The sequence below is a fragment of the Saccopteryx leptura genome, chromosome 4 (genome assembly GCF_036850995.1).
Source record: "Saccopteryx leptura isolate mSacLep1 chromosome 4, mSacLep1_pri_phased_curated, whole genome shotgun sequence".
NCBI lineage: Eukaryota > Metazoa > Chordata > Mammalia > Chiroptera > Emballonuridae > Saccopteryx > Saccopteryx leptura.
This window is the reverse complement of record NC_089506.1, coordinates 222468884-222481063: the sequence shown is the minus strand read 5'-3', so window position 1 is coordinate 222481063 and position 12180 is coordinate 222468884. Positions and strand designations below refer to the sequence as shown.

The 12180-nt window shown below is 53.6% G+C and overlaps 1 protein-coding gene and 1 non-coding gene across 3 annotated transcripts in view; one reads left to right on the top strand and one right to left on the bottom strand.

Moving 5' to 3' along the window:
* Positions 1–2630: 2630 nt before the first annotated feature.
* On the bottom strand, positions 2631–2712 carry TRNAL-UAG (transfer RNA leucine (anticodon UAG)). Its single transcript has one exon. It is a non-coding gene; the product is annotated as a tRNA-Leu (tRNA).
* Positions 2713–8171: 5459 nt separating this feature from the next.
* Positions 8172–12180, top strand: part of EEF2K (eukaryotic elongation factor 2 kinase) — a 57184-nt gene continuing 53175 nt past the window's right edge. Inside the window, exon 1 of one of the 2 annotated variants that reach the window (XM_066383447.1) lies at positions 8172–8483. The gene's annotated coding sequence lies outside the window, so the exon portion shown is untranslated. The remainder of the gene's footprint in view (positions 8484–12180) is intronic. The other variant, XM_066383446.1, reaches the window with a different exon arrangement.

Genomic DNA, 12180 nt, shown 5'->3' with positions numbered 1-12180 from the left:
ACTGGGCAACCCCATCATAGGCCAGTGATCAAATGCCGAGCTATTTTTAGTGCCTGAGGTCGATGCACTCCAATCAGCTATCCTCAGCACCCGGGGCCATGCTCTAAACCAATGGAGCCACTGGCTGAGGGAGTGGAAGAGAAAGAGAAGGGGCAGAGGGAGGGGGGTGGAAAAGCAGATGATGGCTTCTCCCCTGTATCCTGACTGGGAATCGAACTGGGGACTCCACACACCCTGCTGATGCTCTCTGCTGAGCCAACCTGCCAGGGCCCAATGTCAGGCATCTAAAACATCCTGCAGCCTAATCCCTTGACTCCCCATTTCCCTTCCCACGAATGCTATCCCTCTTCCCCTCTTCAAAATCAAATTTCGTGATCAGTTGTCTACACTTACATTTAAAATTTTTTTTATTGATTGATTTTAGAGAGGAAGGGAGAGAAAAGCCACAGGAACGTCGATCTGTTCCTGTATGTTCCCTGGACGTGGGATGAACCATCAACTTCTGTGCTTCCAGCGTATGCTGTAACTGACCGAGCTACTGCTCACAAAAATTAGGGGATTGGGGAACGTGCAGATACTCCAGTACTTCCAGCCTTTTTGTACAGTGCATTTTCACCAATAAAAAAAAAGTTAGTTTTGCATCTCATTTGCATAATTGAACAACTTTCTTTGACTTGTTTGCTTTTCTGGTGTTCTTGTTTAATAAAAAAAAATCAAATGTTTTTTTTTAATCGCTTTATATTCATTTTGAAATATCGCCTAATTTTTTGCGAGCAGTATATCTGGCTAGGGTTACACTTATGTTTTTATTTCTTCTCTTATAAACCTATTCCAAATATGGTTTTAACCGAGGTCATCATGACCTTGTCCATAAATCATAAGTCCAGTGAACATTTTTTCAGTCTATCTCTTGCCAAACATCTTAGCAGAGTTCAACATAGTTGGCTACTCCCTGCTTCTTGAAAGACTCTTCTTGGTCTCCGTGACACCACACGTGTGTGTTTTCCACCTGTGTCTCTAGCCAGTCCTCCATCCCCTTCTCTGGCTTCTCTCCCATTGGTCCTTCCCTTTCAGACGATGTTCCTGGGGATTCTGTCTCGGCTGCCCTGCTCCCGGTGTGCGCACTTTTCCTGGGTGAATTCATCCAAAGGCATTCCCGCGACTCTGTCTCCAGTGCCTTCGAACTCTGCGTTGTTTGCCTGGAGACCTCCAGACTTCTCCCTCAGCCTCCTACTCAGTCCCATGTCCCGCAGGCATCTCCAAGCCGGTATGAAATCAGGCTGCAATCATCTTCTCTTACAGACCTCCTCTTCACTCTGTGTTCCCTCCTACAGAGAGAGAGACGAGGCGCCACCAGCCTCCCAGCGGCCCCAACCCGAAACCTGATACCACTTTGAAGACGTCCCTCTTCTTCATGGATTCATCAGTGAGTTCTGTCAAATCCCCCCCCCCCCCCTCCACAATGTCTCTCTGCCCCACCCCCTCTTGTCCGACACACTGGTACCAGCTGCTCTGCTCTCTCCCCGGGACCACTGCTGTAGGCTTTGCAGGGAGCCCCCTGTTCTTGCTGCCAGAGGGGACTTTCTCAATCCGAACTTGGAACGTGCCATCCACCGGCTGAAAAACCTTTCGTTGAGCTCAGGATCAAGTTCAGAACCTTACCCTGGCGTTCAGGGCCCCCCTTGCCTCACACTTCAGCCTCGCCTTCAGCTCTTTCTGCACGGCTGCTTTCTGCCCAGCGCCCCGCGTGGCCCTTCTCAGCATCTCAGGACTCCCCGGGACACCCCCCTCTCCCACTGCATTTGGCAAATCTGTCCATTTCAAGTCCCATCTCCACGTCATCACTTCTTCCATTGACCCCCCGGGGCCAGGTGGGCATGCCGCACTGCATAACACTCCTCAGAGGTGTCACTAATGAAGCGACAGTGCCTATAAACTCTGTGAGCGGGAAGACAAGTCTGTCTTGTTTGTTCTGGAGCCTCATGGACGAGCTTGGTTTCTGTCCCATAGCAGGTCCTTCCTAAGTAGTTGCTGGATGAATAAATTAAATGAAGAACCCCCCCCCCCCAGCCTAAACCAAGACTGCAGACTAAGTAAGAGGTGGACCTAGGAAGCTGGGACCTCAGGTTGATGTCCCCCACGTGGGACAGGTGCCCCGATTACGACCTCCCACCCCCCAGGGATGCCTGGCGCGTTTCTGGAGTCAGCAGGTGCTCTGCAGAGTACAGAGCCAGCAGATAGGGACGCTCCTTATCTCAGGTCATGATTAAAATCACCCCCACCTAAACTTTGTATTTGTTTTAAGAGGCTTCTTCCCCGGCAGCCTCAGGCCTCGAAGCATGAAATGACTTGTAGGGAACTTTTTAAAGTATTGCAGGCGCTTTCTCCTGGGAACACGGAAACGTTTCTCCTTTTGGTTTTTTTGTTTGTTTGTTTCTTTGTTTAGTTGTTTTTAGGTACCAGGATTGATGGGATTGTATATTAGGCTGGGGTGGTGGTGAGAGGGCCTGTGCTGAAGCTCTTTCGTTCTCCTTCCCATCCCCGCCTTCAATTCCATTAAAAAATATTGAGCATTAGAAAATAGAAAAGGGTTAAATAGGTGACAGAAAAAAGAGAGACCCACAACGGTTTGGCAGCGGTGGGATTCGAACCCACGCCATCGAAATGACTGGAGCCTAAATCCAGCGCCTTAGACCACTCGGCCACGCTACCTCCCGCTTCCTGGTCCTCCCGTTGCAACTATGTTAGTCTGATGACGCGGCGCTCGGTTCCATATAAGTCCGTCCTGGCTGCGAGTGTGCGCACGCGCACTAAGGCCCAGCCCTGGCCCTGCCTGTCCCGGCGTCACTGGACCGGGCTTCCCTCGGGTCCTGGAGTCCCGGTCCCCTCGTGATCCACAGCGGTCACTACAGCGTGAAACGGGGAAGGAGCATTGTTCAATTGTGTGTGTGTGTGTGTGTGTGTGTGTGTGTGTGTGCGTGCGCGCGCGCGCGTCCGTGCACGTGGTCCACGTGGGGGCGGGGCCTCCGCGCTTACCGGCCGACCTAGGGGGTTCCGGGGACCAGGCCGTGTCCCCCCTCAATCTCAATCGCGGGGCTCCCTCACCCTAACCGGCAGTCCGCTCTGCAGCCCTGCGTGGCCCCGTGGTCCGGCCGCGGCCCCCCACCGCGATGCGCCACCCGGGGTCCAGCGAGGAGAAACCGCTGGAGGTTGTTGCAGATCACGGACACGCGTGGGCGCCGCGGAGCGAGCAGCGCGCCCAGAGAGGCGGGCGTGGACCTCGGCTGCCCAGCCAGGGCCGGCCCTCTTCTGGGTCAGTTGTTTCATTGTGGTTTTTTTCTGTTGCAAGGAGGCCAGAGCCAATACGCGTCCGTTTCCCGCCGCCCAGCGTGGGGTGGGTTAACACGTGGCCCATTGGCTGCCAAGATAAGTTTAAGTGAACCGTGTTCGAGAAGAGTCAAGTCTCCTTTTGACATCCCGCACGTTCTGTCCCCCGTCTCTCCTGTCCCCTGCCTCAGGAGGGGGCGGTCCCTTTTAGTTCACTGGTTTTCTATCAATAGTTCTACATTTCCATTGGCTGATCCGTTCCCGTGCATATTCAAGGAAAAGGACCAACAGAAATCCAGCGTCGTAAAACATAAAGTGGGTGTAGTCAGTGAAAGAATGCGACCTGCCCCTTGCCCGAAGTCCACCTCCAAATCCCAGAACCTGTGGATATGTGACTTGATGTGACAAAAAGTGACTTGGCAGGTGTGATACAATTAAGAATCTTGAGATGGGGACGTACATGGTCCTGAGTTATCCGGGCGAGCCCAGTGTCATCACAAGGGTCCTTATAAGAGAGAGGCAGGAATTAGAGAGGGTGATGAGAGGAGAGAAACACGGGTTGGAGTGATGCAGCCGAGAGCCAAGGAGTGCCAGCGGCGTCTCCAAGTTGGAAAAGGTAAAGAAGATGGTTCTTTCCTAGAGCCCCCTGAACGGGAACTCAAGGTGCTGGACAGTTTGATCGCAGGACAGCTGAATCTCCAGAATCGTAAAACCACTCCACCTGCGGTGACTTGGTACCCGGCGGTGATGGGGGTGGGGATTCAGTACGGTGGGTAAAGTCACCTGCTGGAGTCCCACAGCCTGAGCCTCCACCAGCTGTGTGACCTCAGGGAAGCCACTTCTGTCTGGGCCTCCGTTGCTCATCCCTGTAATGGAGTGATAACGATAGTGCCCACCGCACAGAATTTGCTGTGAGAATTAAATCCATTCATTGTGCAACTATTTCTTTTTTTTAAATTATTTTTATTGCTTGATTTTAGCAAGAGAGGAAGGGAGAGAGAGAGAGAGAGAGAGAGAGAGAAACATCAATCTGTTTCTGTATAGACCCTGACCAGGGATCAAACCAGCACGCTATGGGACCATGCTCTAACCAACGGAGCTATCCGGCCAGGGCTGTGCAAATATTTCCTAAATCCCTACAATGTGTCAGGCACAGTTCTGGGCACTTGGCCGTATCAGAGTGGATTAAATGTGGAGACGTGTGTCACTCACTTCAACGGATCCCTGGTACATGATGAGGGGGTAATGGTGGGGACTCCGGGGACCTGAGCTCTCCACGCCCTCCCAGTACCTCAGTGTGCTCACCATGAGAGCGATTGCAAGGACACTGATCACTGGTGGGTGAGCCACATCCAGCTCCCCTTGCCCCCACCTCAAGCATTTATGAGTCTCTCTCAGCATGCTTGGCCCTGCTAGAATGTCAGCTCTGGGGGGGGGGGGGGGGGCAGCTGATGGTGTCTCCTTCATCCAATGCTACATATCCCAGGACCCATTACAAGACTTTCCCTGAACCAATGGTTTTGTATCCTTGGGTCAGGTCACTCCCTCTTGCCATGTGGTCTCAGACAAAGTCAGAGGGAAGTGCTCCTGCGAGCTGCCCAGCAGGAGAGCTCACAGGACTTTAATCCGGACATGGCCAGACCATGGTCTGACTGACCTTCAGGATGACCACCCACTGCGACCACAAGAAGGAAGCAGAGACCTCTCCCGGTAACTGCTGCCCCCCCACCCCCAGCTGTGACTCAAAGCATTCTCCAGTAGTCACTCTATCCCTGCCAACTCTCTCTCATTCTCTCTCTCTCTGAAAATTGAATTAGAGTGAACCTTGATTTGCCCTTACTCGGCCGGAGCAGGCAGCGAGCTAGGCTTCTCAGAGAAGGAGCTCTCAGAACGCTCACGGCAGAGGCTTCTCCAACGGTACAGAGAAGTCCAGTGAAGCGGTCCATGCATGAGCTCATCTCCGCCCCCGCGGGTTTCTGCCTCCAGCAGCGGTGCTGACTGGGCTTCTGGTGGTTTACGCCTTCAAGGGACAAGCTGGAAAGGCCGCTCCTACACAGAGCCTGACCCGGCCAGGCAAGGGTGGGGAGGCCACAGAAACAAAGAAACTGGACTCTGTTTTTAGTTGCATGGGGTTGTGTGTTTTTTTTTAAAGTGACATTTAAAAATAACTTTTGCAAAAGTAATACGTGCAGCTTGTTGAAACCCGAGCCAGGAAAGAAAAGCACACATTGCTTCTCGGCCTTTTGGCTAAGATCAAGTGTAGAAAGGAACGCACAAATAAGAAAATGAAATCACCTTTTATTTCTCCACCCGGTAAAGCTATCAACGCTCTGATAAAGGAAGGCACTTTCTGACCTTGAAATGTCACGTCGTGAACGCTCACTGTGAATTTTTTTCATGAAGTTAAAGGGAAATTCTCTTCCTCGCCACCGCCCTGCTTCACAACCAAACCCCACAGCTCACGAGTCGCCGCTGTGAAGACTGAGGACCTAGCTGCAGCCTTCTCGATGTTTTCCTGTGAAGATGTCTGGGCACATGGAACGAGAGGCTCCCACAGGTCCCATCCTAATCCTGGGGTCTGGCTTGCACAAGGGAAAGGGAGGGACACACTTATCTAGATGTGGAGGACAGACTCGGACCTGACCTGACCGCTGTCCGACCCTCGTGTTAGAACCAGGTAGATCCCAGCCAGAATGGAGACTGCGTCCCCTTCATCCTCTCAGAGGCTGCCTGGTGGATCCCTTCCATGTGACCTACAGGGTGCTGGTTTGTACTGGGTTTGGGAACGGACTGTCGTCCTTCCCTTAGGCAAGCATGTAAGGTGTTTTCTCTCACCTGGGATGGGTCACACCCCAGCACGGCCATCTTCCTGCCCTGCCCTATATAATTCCTTAGCCCCTGCCACATGGCGCAGAGCATAGTCAGTCATCTTGTGGCCGACCGAGATGCACCTCCTATTGTAAGTGCCCTTCATAAGTTCTTAATGTAGTGATGGAGTTGTCGGTCTCTTTGGCCTCTTGCTCTGGGAAATTTTTACCACAACACAGAATAGTGGTCATTTCATAGCTTCTGTGAGTCTTTCTGTAGCGACAGGCGGGCCATCAGATGGCTCTGTGATGGGCTTTACATTTCACGCTCAGTAGCCCGGGACCTTCTGAATTAGACCTTGGTAAGCCAAGGGCCAGTGCATAAATGCTACAAGTGCAGGAAATTGCTTTACATCAGGGGTCCCCAAACTATGGCCCCCGGGCTGCGTGCGGTCCCCTGAGGCCATTTATCCGGCCCCGCCGCACTTCCAGAAGGGGCACCTCTTACATTAGTGGTCAGTGAGAGGAGCATAGTTCCCATTGAAATACTGGTCAGTTTGTTGATTTAAATTTACTTGTTCTTTATTTTAAATATTGTATTTGTTCCTGTTTTGTTTTTTTACTTTTAAATAAGATATGTGCAGTGTGCATAGGGATTTGTTCATAGTTTGTTTTTATAGTCCGGCTCTCCAACGGTCTGAGGGACAGTGAACTGGCCCCCTATGTAAAAAGTTTGGGGACCCCTGCTTTACATGGTTGGCTAGAAATCAGCAGGGTTTGGGGCACTGACCCTCAAGGGGTTAACCTTGTTCACCTCATGGCACTCACAAACTAATTATATATGTATACTAAAATTCTGAGGCACACCAAAAAATATATTTTTTTTGCTGACCCGACCCCCCCAAAAAAGTAATTTGAGTTTTGGATGATTTACAAAATAATAATAATAGTAGTAATAATTACCCTTTTTGTTCCAAAGTGACTTTTCAAAAAAAAAAAGCAAGTGCCTATATGTGTATATAAGGACCAAGAATGAACCAATCAGAGGCAACCTTATTAAGCCACTGTTGTATGCCCTGGATATTTATGGTTCAACAGAGGGCATTCACACTGGAAGGCTATTGTTATTTGACACTCTAAAGGAAAAGAAGTCGGTGTCCCTGACTGAAGAGTCAGGTATTGCATGAGGAGTCACCTTAGAAATCTTTTTAAGCAAATCTATCTCTTTAAGCCTCCCTGTAACGATCTGTTAAACAGAGCTACTGAAACCTACCTCATTGGACTGGCATTAACAGTGATAAATAAGTCAATACAAATCCCTATTATTATTTCTAAGATTTGTGAAATTTCTAAAATTTTACTATAAAAGTATCCGGAAGGCTATATAATACCAAAAATGTTCACAGTAGTTACCATGTATTGTATTTCCTTTCCTTCTCTATCCCTTTTTCCACGTTGATCCATTCATTCCACAGGTATTCACTATGCCAGGCCTGTGTGTGCTCAGAGGCAGGAATAGAGCAATGTCCGAGACAGGTGAAGGAAAGTCCAGAGGAGATATTAATCAAATAATGACACAAACAATTGCAATCGTCGTGCCTGTTTTTACAAAGCAGGAATCAGGAAGAAAAAACAAACAAGCTACTTTCTATATATAATGAAAGTGTTCTGAGGTTATGCATAGACATTGATACAACGAGATGGGATTACTGTGATTTTGGAACTAGGCTGGAGGCAGACGGAGGTCGGGAAAGCGAGAAGGTGAGGGAGTTGCTCTAACGAAATTCCCCCCGCCCCCCAGGATGGCCTCTCCCCACCTCCCGCAGGTGCTAGGCCCACCCCCCAGGTTAGATCCACCCCCGGCGCAGTCAGCACGCCTGGGTAGGGCGCCGGGAGCCGCGGCCTCCTGCCCGATATGGCGCTGGCGCGGAGACAGCCCCCGGGACGGCCACGTGAGCGCGCGCCGTGCGCCCTGGGGGCCCGCAGCTCCGCCCCGGCCCGCGCTCGGCTCCTCCCAGACCCGCCGCCCGCACGCCAGGCAGACGGTCCCCTGCGCTCGCGCCTCCGGCACACTTCCCCAGAGCCCCGGATCCTCGCGGCGGCCTTGTGCGCCCCTCACGCCCCCAGGATCGTCGCGGCGACCCCTGCGCCCCGCGAGCTCTCCATCGCCCCGAGCGGCCCCCGCTGCTCCCCAGAGCGCCGGCCCGCGCGCCCTGCTCGTCGCTCCCCGACACGCTCGGGGGGCCCGCCCGCCCTGCACCCTGGAGCACCGGGCTACAAGCCTCTGCCACCTCCTCTGGATCCTCGCGGCCGTGGGTAGCGGCCGCCGCTCCTGTCTGCCCGCGGGAGGTGGGTGCCGCCGCGGTGGGTCGGGCTGATGGGCGCGGGCACTGCAGGACTGCGCGCCCCGGTGCGCCCGGGCCCCTCCCCGAGCGCGCTGTGGGTCTGGAGCTTGGACGTGGGGCCCGAGGCTCCCGCAGAAGAGTGTTGGGGGCGCTTCCCCTCCCGCGAGTTCAACTCTCGGGCTCAGTGTTGGCATCTGTAAAACGAGGGAGTCGTGCAGGTTAACGGCGATGTGTATTAGGAGAACACATGGCACGCGAAGGGCTGGGGGAGGCAGCAAGGGGGCTTCCGCTCGGGGCGCCCCTGGGCCCGCAGAGGGTGGGGACAGCGCGGCCGTCCTGTCCCCTACAGAACCCGGAGCCGCATGCATTCCCCCACTCCAGCCTGAGCAAGACGCCAGCGTTCCAGGATCCTCGAGGACAGTGTAGACGCGCCCCTGCTGAGTGGTTGGCTGTGGAAGGCGGGTGTTGGCAGGCTCTGTTGACACCGGAGCCAAAGGGCCAGACGTGAATTCGCGAGTGGCGGCGCGGGGGCGGGCCTCCTGGGTATAACTCCCGGCCTAGTTCGGTTTGTAACATGAGTTTGCATGGGAGGGGCGCCCGACTTCTGGGGCCTCGGCCCTGGGCCCTGCTGGCTTTGAGGCTACTCGGCTGGGAAATCGAGTGACGTTAGCGCCCCTCTCCGATATTACGGACGAGGAAACGAAGTGAAGGTGGGAGTCGAGAGCAAGCAGTTGGGAGCCGATAATGAATGCCTAATGTGTGGTGTGTGGGAGGTGGGGCCAAGTTAGTGGAGCAGGCTGCTTCCCGGAAGAGGTGCTGTGTCGGCAGAGCTGGAAAGGATGCCTGCTCCTGCGAGAAGTTAGGGTGTAGAGGAGGGTGTGCAGGTGGCCCCCTCTGCGTCCTCCGCAGCACCTTGCCTTCATTCCTGTGTTCATGTGTGAATTCAACAAATACAGTAAAACGTCTTGATGTGAATTCAGGTGTAACCCCATTTCTCCCAGTCTGCTTCTCTTTTCTTTAATTAAAAAAAAAAAAGCCTGACCTGTGGTGGCGTACTGGATAAAGCGTTGACCTGGACTGCTGAGGTCGCCGGTTCGAAACCCTGGGCTTGCCCGGTCAAGGCACATATGGGAGTTGATGCTTTCTGCTCCTCCCCCACTTCTTTCTCTCTCTCCCTCTCCCCCCCCCCCCCCCGCTCTCTCTTAAAAAAAAAAATTATTAAAAAAAAATTTTCTTAAGAGGTAGAAAGGCAGAGAGATAGACTCCCACGTATACCCCAACCAAGATCCACCCCGCAAGCCCCTAACACCATGCTCTGCCCTTCTGAGGCTGTTGCTCTCTTGCTCGGCAACCAAGCTATTTCTAGTGCCTGAGGCAGGCCATGGAGCTGAGCTGGGGCCTACTTGATCCAACTGAGCCATGGGTGCAGAAGGGGAAGAGAGAAATAGAGAGGGAGAAGGGAAAAGGGAGGGATGGAGAAGCAGATGATCGCTTCTCCTGTGTGCCCTGACCAGGAATCAAACCCCGGATATCCACACACCGGGTGACGCTCTACCACTGAGCCAACCGGCCAGGGCCTCAGTCTGCTTCTCGAAGGGGGTGGGTAAGCTGGTCCCAAGTTCTTATTGCAGGGGGTGGGGGAAGCGGGAAGTCAGGGCCTGCTGACCAGTTGAAATGGTCTTAATGTATGTATATATAATTAGTTGTATACAGTCCATCTGATTTACCATTTTTTTCTTTTGTACCGTGTGTGACAGAACAGGACCTTTTTGGCTGATTAAGGCAACATCCCTGATTCGATTTAAACACTTTGACAACTGTCGGTCACCAGCACCCATGTTCTCTTCTTCCTGGGTTACCCCGATGAGTTTCCCAGCCCCCCACACACACAGTTTGGCAGGGCACTGCGACCCCGATGAGTTTCCCAGCCCCCCCCACACACAGTTTGGCAGGGCACTGCGACCCCGATGAGTTTCCCAGCCCCCCACACACACATAGTTTGGCAGGGCACTGCGACCCCGATGAGTTTCCCAGCCCCCCCACACACACAGTTTGGCAGGGCACTGCGACCCCGATGAGTTTCCCAGCCCCCCACACACACAGTTTGGCAGGGCACTGCGACCCCGATGAGTTTCCCAGCCCCCCACACACACAGTTTGGAGGGCACTGCGACTGAGTCTGGCTGATGGACTGTGAGAGGAAGTAGTGTGTGCCCCCCTCGAGCCGGGACCCAGAAAACCTGCCCCTCTGTCTCCGTTTCCATAAAGGAAGGCAGAGCCTCCAGCCTGAGGTGGCCTGGGGGAGCCTGGGGGAGCCTGGGCCCCTGAGTGGCTGGACAGAGCCTCTCCTCTCCGCCTCCCCTGGTGGTTTGTAACTGTCAGACTGAGGTCCAGTGAGCTCTAGGCAGGGTCTGGGGTGTGAGTGGGGCTTATTGGCCAAGGCCTTCCCTTTCGGGTGTGCTGGCTGGGCTGTTCCACTGGGGAGGGGTGTCCTTTTCTTGTTTTGTTTTGGTTTTGACACAGACAGGGAGAGAGACAGGTAGGGACAGACAGGAAGGGAGAGATGAGAATTATCTTCATTGCAGCACCTTAGTTGTTGTTCATTGATTGTTTTCTCATATGTGCCTTGACTGGGGGGCTACAGCAGAGCGAGTGACCCCTTGCTCAAGCCAGCGACCTTTGGGTTCGAGCCAGCGACCATGAGGTCGTGTCTATGCTCCCACGCTCAAGTCAGCGATCCCCACGCTCAAGCTGGATGAGCCCACAATCAAGCCGGCGACCTCGGGGTTTCGAACCTGGGTCCTCCAGGTCCCAGTCTGATGCTCCATTCAGTGCGCCACTGCCTGGTCAGGTGGGAACGGTGTCCTTATGCCTCTTTTTCTTGACATTGGTCAGAGTCCCCCAAGTTTTGTCCGGTCTTCCACAGGGTCGTGTCCGGTTGCCAGGGCTCTGAGAGCAGTGTGGAAGGAGGCCGAGGGTCAACGGCAGAAGCCTGGATTTGTTTCCGCTCATTCCCGAGGGTTCATTCTCTCTGGTTCGAGCCTGGAGCTGAAGTGGAAGAAACTGATGGTCGGGACCACGCTCAGATCAACAGCAGTCTGCTGGACTGCTTCAAAAATAGAGACTTCTGGGTTGGGGCGATTAGTTCTGCTGACAGAGAAGCTGCAGGCTGTTACCCCCGTGAACTGAGGGTTTTCTAGAAGGAAGTGGTTGTAGTGACCACCATGGGATGGAAGGGGCTTCGGCCTTAACGTGTTTCTGGATTAAACTCTTTTTTATTTTTTAAGTGAGAAGCAGAGAGGCAGAGAGACAGACCCTGCATGTGCCCCAACCAGGATCTACCCAGCAAGCCCACTAGGGGGCGATGCTCTGCCCATGTGGGGCCGTTGCTCAGCAACCGAGCTATTTTAGAGCCTGAGGCAGAGGCCATGGAGCCATCCTCAGTGCCCGGGGCCAACTTGCTCCAACTGAGCCATGGCTGCTGGAGAGGAAGAGAGAGAGAGAGAGAGAGAGAAGGGGAAGGGGTGGAGGAGCAGATGGCTGCTTGTCCTGTGTGCCCTGACCGGGAATCAAACCTGGGACATCCACACACTGGGCCAACCGGCCAGGGCCTGGATTAAACTCTTACAGCCAAGGCTGATGGGCGCGAGCAAGAAGACTTCAAAGAGCAGAGAGGAAGGAGTGAGTTACCCACACGCTGAT